The 7,803-nt window shown below is 24.8% G+C and overlaps 1 long non-coding RNA gene across 1 annotated transcript; it reads left to right on the forward strand.

Moving 5' to 3' along the window:
* The first annotated feature begins 224 nt into the window (after window positions 1–224).
* LOC119672989 lies at window positions 225–3,521 on the forward strand. The gene is made up of 3 exons (XR_005251975.1): window positions 225–289; window positions 2,312–2,864; window positions 3,354–3,521. It is a non-coding gene; the product is annotated as an uncharacterized LOC119672989 (long non-coding RNA).
* The last annotated feature ends 4,282 nt before the right edge of the window (window positions 3,522–7,803 follow it).

The raw sequence follows: 7,803 nt of genomic DNA on the forward strand, positions 1-7,803 counted from the left end.
TATTTATTTATTTCCTTTTTAAATCGAACTAGATTTTTATATAACTGCCAAACAAATTCACTCGTATAATTTTAAAAAACTTCTCGTATTGAAGTTAAGGCAGAGTTTACTTTTTTGTTTCAAAAAAACTATGTATTAGTGAAGAATAGTATGCTTTGACGCAACAGTACAAAATTTTTTCTTATAGATATAAATTAAATCGTTATTAACCTAATATGCAACAAAATTAGTCTGTTAACCATATCGAAGCTTTGTTCGAATTTGAACAATTTTCAGAAGTAGTACAACGGTAAGCGTTTAAATTTACTTTTCATAATAATTTAAATGAAGTCAAGAAATAATAGAAATTAATAATTAAAAAAATTTCGATATGAAAATTAAAATTAATGAACAATTCTAACAATACAATTTATTTAATAACACAAATAATATAATATCTGCGAAAACCTGCTTGTTCTTTGCGTAGTTTGCTAAACACAAGTTCAATTATTTCATTATATTAATATTATATATTACATATATATAATATAAATTTTATTATATTGAAATTATTTTCCTAATAATATTACCAACTACAGAAATAACCACTGTTAGTTTCTGGATATAAGTATCTCCCTCTTTTGATATATTCTTTTTTAGCCGCTAGGAATTAATTTTGATATCTACATAGTTCTATAGAAGTCTGAGTTTGTTATTTTGTGATTCCAAAAGTATATGCTAATTAATTTTTATTTTAATTTGTGGGGATCTTACGACTTAACATGAAAAACAACATAATTTCTAAGTCCCCATAAACCATCTTACAGCACAGAATGTTCGTCAAGATAATGTGAAGGATTTTAGAATTGTCCGCATAAACACAATCCTTTGCGTAAGTCTACAAAAAAGTCCAGTTATAATAATTTGCATGAAGTTAGTGACGAATTCATATCACCAAAACTTGATGTTACATGTCAGGAAAATTTATTCTGTTTCAAAGCCAAATCAGAACATATTGTGTGACTTATGGCTTCTGAAACGGTTCCATTGAAACCACATATCTTCTACAACTATATCTTCAAACATTGAGGAATGTTGCAAGGAAAGTTTTGAAGAATATACGGGTCTGTCACACCTCCAGATCGAAGGCAACACAATGTAGTGTCTTTTATGGCTACAACGGTCTTTTAAAATTATTTCTGCAAAATTACTGCGTAAGATGCGACGATTTTGTTTATTGACATGGATAACTATATATATGTATACTATTTGTTTCACACAAAAAAATAAAAATTTCAGCTTTAAGATTTTAGAAAATCATTTAGATTATAATCAAAATCAATGTTTCACATTTGATGTGAAATGATACGATTATTATATACAGTAGGACATTTATTTCTTAATGTGGATGATTAAAGAAAATTATCGTCTTAATAAATAGGTTTTTGCAATTCTGCCTTTCATAATAAAGCTACTTTGCGTTTTGAAAATAAAAAGCGTTTCATTTTAGCATCCATCTATCTAATTGAAGAGTTTAAACGCTTTATTCTTTGATCATGTTCATAATTACGTACTGATGGATTTAACTGTTTAATAATAACTATTTACACGTATAATATAAGACAACAGATTTGTTGGTCAGTTACAGAGCGCTATTTTGGTCCTTCAACATTATATTGTCCAGCATACAAAACATTTTCAATAATTTAGTCTATAGACTAAATACATGTAGAATGTATTTTACCCATTAAGACCATCCGGATCTTTTGTGCAACTTTAAACTGTTCGTTTTTTGTTTGTAGCTATACTAAAATTACTATACTTAGTCATATACAAAAATACGCTCACTAACGTATTCTCTTAGTGCATTATAAATGATCTTTTCTGTCATTTTCTTGGAATTAATCTTATTACACGTTAGCTCTATGAAAAGATCAGTTATTTACTTGGCTCAGTGATCGTGATAACAATTGCACTCTTTTGAAAATTACTTGTAAACAAGATACAGTATGTTAATTATTTATTAAGTAGTTTTTGAGAAATTACGGTTTTTAAGGTCGATGACTTATTTTATATAAACTTTTCTTTGACATCATATGAGTTGGCTAATATTGAGAAACGTCACCTTCTGTTGACCTTTACCAAACGATATATTTTTATTTCTAAAACAAGAGAATCTACGGTATAAGTAAAGTGTTTTTATACATCTTTAAATTGAACTTTGCGATCTGTATCAATCAAAAACAACTCTCAACTCTAAACTTATTTATCTTTAAAGTCAATATCAATTAATTTTTAAATTTTTCTTTCAAATAAATTCATCAATTTTCAGCTACTGAAATATTGACTATCAATATGAATCCTTTGGAAATTTATCGCATGGTCGTTATATGCATATTGATGACTTTGATAATAATTTTGTTAATTATACGATTATATTAATAAAATAATGGAATGAAAAAGGTACCAGCACAATAAATATATCCAAAGAAGATTAAATGGATAATGTACTGTGCTTTAAACTGGCTTTAATTGCTACAACTTACTTTGAAATATATCTCAACAAGTTTCCAACTAAAACAAAGGGCAGCAAGCACTATGTTTACATTTCAATTCTCACTTCGATAGGATTGTCAGTCTTAACACACTCATACATATCCTGGAGTCAAAACTACGCGAGAATTCTGAGTTAGTTTAAAGTGACAAACAGCCAGTGGCAATTATTATTAATGCAACATTGCCAATTAGGAGAATTTGTTGCTTCTGGTGAAAATCTGTTTGGCGCTGCAAATGTGAATATGCTATTGTCGCAATGTTAATTCGGCATTTTAGTATCTTTCTGCTAACAACTGCAAATTAATACCTTCAAGTAGACAAGCATTCCGGTAAGCTATGACACAGATTAATAATTTATAAATAACACCGATGTTGACTTAAATTCAATTTTTTTATTGTTTTTGACTTTTATTATTGCAAAAACAGTTAATTGTTGACTCAACACTTAATAATTGTAGTATTTTTGACATTTAAACTACACAAAAATAGTAATGATTTACACATGTGCACTGTTGCTTACAGTATTGTTTTTAAAAATGTTTACTTTATTATAAGTTATTTTTTAGTTGCCTTAAATGATAAAAAAAATATAAAAATTTTTTTTTTAAGTAATCGTATAATATGAGTAATTTTATTAAAATTTCTTTTTAAATAAGAAAAATGCTGCTTTAGTATAAACGCCTATTTTTTTAAAATTTATGACTAATTACTCATTAGATTTTAACAAATTTGACACAAAACTAAATAATTCATAAAAATATTTGTAAATAATTAAATATAATAATAAAAACTATTAAAAAATAACTTACATGTTATAGATTAGGTCCTGTAAAAATTTTATGTCTTGGTTCAAAAAATTGTATGGAAGAAGAATATATACCAACAAATAGGACATCAAACAAAAGTTTGCTCAGAAAACAAAATTTTCAGTCAAAACATCATACAAAATCGTGGGTCTCTTAGACCAGCCTGCGACATGTTTTTAATCTACCACAATTACGTTTTGGATTATTGATAAAACTGTATTATTTTTGTGGTATAAAAAATAAATAAATTAATGAATTAATAAAACTAAATTTAACATTATAACCGTATTTTTATTTTTGTCAAAAACAACTATGAATGTATGCATTTGTTTCTGCGGCCATTTAATCGGTACAGTGATATGTATTGGCCCGCGATCGCAACTGGCCTGGACAGCCCTGTCTTTGACAATGGAGTCAGCTCAACAGTTTACGAAAAGTATGCGGAAAAATTTCTGTGTAATAATATAGAATAAATTATGATAATTAATGTTATGAATAATATTCTAATGACATCAACCTTTTACATTTTCGCAAAAAATAGGATCAAATTTCATAAAATATTCTTAACTAGCAGTAACGTTTCCGGAGAAAAATATTAAAAAATCGTTGTATCAAGATTTTATATGGACTAAATTTAAACGCAGAAATTTATCTAATCTATTATACTCATATGTTGACCCGATTCCAGTTTTGCGGAGTTTAAAAATGAAATAGTTTTAAATTAATTTTATTTAAAGGTATTATTATTGCTTTATACGTCATCAAATGAGTACGGATATATTGCAACTATATTTATAAAGTACAACAACATATATGTGTAAGGAAATATAATGATTGTTTTTATTTATTTTTACTACTACTGCATTTTAATTTTTTTTTAATTTTATATTCTACACAAACGCAAATAATTACATTCCTATGCTTACTTAAAGTAAAAATGTCTTCAGTCGATTGACTCATATAAATGAAGCAATAACGAAATGACGTTCTTATATACGTCATGTCAGCAAAATTTTGAAAAACAATAAGAGGTAAAATTTATTTAAACATTCTTTAAGCAAATACAACATATTCATAAATGTATACATAAAAAATTCACTTTCTACATGTTTTCATATTATTGATTTTGATTTATTTGTAAATTATAAATTAACAATATTAATTATATCATTTTACCAACAATCTTTTAGTGAAATGTGTGAATAATTTTTTTAAGTAAAAAATGAATATATAAAGAAAAATATATGCACATAACACACCATTTATTATCTACATCATAATTTTAACAAGTTTATAAAAGATATATCTACAATACTGAAACTAACAAATTGCAATATTATGCGAATGTCTATAATCCAATTTTTGGTAAAGTTATTAACTTAGCCTTTATGCTTTATATATTAAATGTTTTCAAAAAAAAAAGTTTTTTAAATAAGAATATATAATTGACTCTGTATCTATAATTTAAATTGAAAGTAATATCTTTAAAATAGAGCACAAACGTTGAGTTCTTAAATTCAATTGAAATATTTATTAATTTTGTCATTACCTTATTTTTTTTAACGTTAATATTCTGAGCTTCAAATTTGACAGGACATGAGTTCGATTCCTAGTACTTGCAGTCTTACAAAATTATTTACGAATAGTTAAATACAAGAATTTTTTTTAAGAGCTCTGATGATGGGTATTTGACAATACTCGAAACAGCTATATGGTCAGCCAAAAATTCAATTAATTAAAATAATATAAAATGAATTTTTGTTGTTGTAGTTCACTACTATTCGTAAACCTCTTTATGTAAACATTTTACTATATATAAAATAGTTTATCTTATACATTTTTATAAATTAGATTTATTTTTATTGCTAAAATTAAAATAAAACACATATTAAAAGTAAAGAAATATTTAAGCTATAATAAAATACTTTAATAGACCATATTTTACAAAACATCCTGATAATTCGTTTTTTGTATAATATGTTATGAAATTTCATTTTTCCATCTCTTATCGAATTTCTTAAAAACATCTTTTAGTCAAGCATAAAATTTGAAAGAACTTCTATGAAATGTTCGGTCATTAACTTTTCAAGTTTTCTACAAACTTTTTTCAATATTAATTACTAAACATGGTTTAAAGTATATAAAAAACAAAATTGATAATACAAATCCCAAATGAACAAATTTTGATATTCTGAATTCTGAATATTCTAAAGAGCGGTCCGCATTTGTATCTTTGTTTATACTAGTATGAGATCACGCATTTGTACTTATAAAAAGGAATTAAACAAAAAAATGTACACCTTTGAAGTAAATTTATCAATTCAACTTTACCACTTTTTATAATAATTGTTTGCTTAATAGAACGGCACAACAAACAAACAATACATATAAAATATTTAAAAAAGTAGAATTTTAAGAAAGTATTTTTTAAAAAGTAATCAAGAAAATATTAGGTTTTTAAAGACTTTATTTAACTTCATAGATGCTTTTGGAAATTTTTATTTCATCAAGTGTTTTTCATAAATTTTCGTATTTAAATTTATGTTCAACTGTTTCAACAAATTGTTCAAATATATCAGTTCGGTGATCCAATTGAAATATCTGTTTGTTTTTGGGCTAAATCAACCTAAATTATTTAAACTCTAGGCATAAAAAAAATTCTGGTTGATTACTGAAGACCGTTAGGTTATGTGTCAAATTGAAATGATACTTAATATAAAAAGCAATTAATAATTTTCCTAAGAAATTATATCTATTATCACATTTCGACAAAAAATTGTAGTAATGAGTTATAATTAAAAAATTAATTGAATATTCTATAAACGTAAACAGTCTTGTTTAAAAAGCTGTTTTAATTTGCTTTCTATTTTTATATAAAAAACCAGAAAAATATTGAAGCTATTGAAGAAAGATACAATATTTTAACTTCCTAATTATACACATATCATAATAACTTACGCATTTTTGTATCTTCCCATGAACAATTTAAAAGTTATGACTGTTGTAACAATATTATGACGATATGTTTATTATAGTATAAAGGAGTCGATAAACTCATGTCCGGGTGTCGGTTAATCTATCTAACATAATGTTTGTGTTTAAGGTTCGTTTAAAAATTTTGTGTAATAGCATATTGCCAATTATATTTTTCATACCAGGGGCGCCATAAATGAAGTCTTATATTGTTAATACACAACTTCTTGTATAAAACAATAATATGCTAAGTACTAAGTATTATTTTTTAGTTTTAAATTAAAAAAATATTATTATAAAATTAATTTGTTTAAAGTTGTGGAACGTTATATTATTTATATATTTTTTGTAACCAGTAAATTGAATTGAATTGTGTAAGAAATAAATCCAGGAAGAACTGGAATCAAATATTATGACATATTTTTTCGTGAAATTATATTTTTGAATATGTATATATAGTTAATTAATTTGCACTAACATTTTTGTTATCTAAATTTCTATAGAAACGAACTGGCCTCATTATACTATTAAACTTAGTCTTCTATTTTGTTTTTTTTTTTTTCATAAAATTAAATATTTAAACAAGTAATTTTTGAGTTTAATACAATAATATTTAACAACAAAAATTATGTATAAAATTAATGCATGATGGAACGAGTACAATAATTTTTCAAATAATATTGATATACATGCAAAAGTGCTACGTATGTATAAATATAAATTTGAATATAAATATTCATATAATATAAACTAATTCAAAACGATATCAACAATATGAAATTTTTACATTACATTCAAAATATAGGTTAAATCTATATAGCCTATATAAGCTTAAATATTTTTATTGTAAATGGCTTGACAACTTTTATTTTTTGTACTAACTCTTCAATTCATAAAATCCAATTTTGTTCATTATGTTCATTATGATATTTAGTTACTCTTTACCATCTTTTTTAACTTGCAAAGTTCTAATATAGATTGGCTTGGTTCATTTGTCACTATTTTACGTAAATAACACTAAAAATTGAGTCCTTTTCATATTTTTCGGATAAAATCATTCTCTTTTATTAAAGTTTTTATATTCAATGAAGTGCGCAAGTTCTTCCCACAATAAGACGAAGGTGTTGTAGAAAATATCTCAGAACTTAATCTTTTTAATAAGTATTCTACAATAAATTATGCTTCTTATCTATTTCAGTACGGTAACATGCTACATTTATCTCAATTAAATATCTAACAATATCCAAATAACCTGTCATATATCAAAACAAGAGAAGGCATGTATGGAGACGTGATTAAAATCCTCTTTTAAATTAATGATGAAATTAAATGACGAAGTAGAAGATTTTAAATAATAGTGATTTACAACAACATGTATTTTTTGAGTTTTTTGCTGACCATATAGCTACTTCGAATATTGCAAAACAAATATCATCTATGGTTTTTGAAAATATTTTCTCGATTTACTTTTTCGAAAATATTTGATTAG

Source organism: Teleopsis dalmanni, chromosome 1, assembly GCF_002237135.1.
Source record: "Teleopsis dalmanni isolate 2A chromosome 1, ASM223713v2, whole genome shotgun sequence".
Taxonomy (NCBI): Eukaryota; Metazoa; Arthropoda; class Insecta; order Diptera; family Diopsidae; genus Teleopsis; species Teleopsis dalmanni.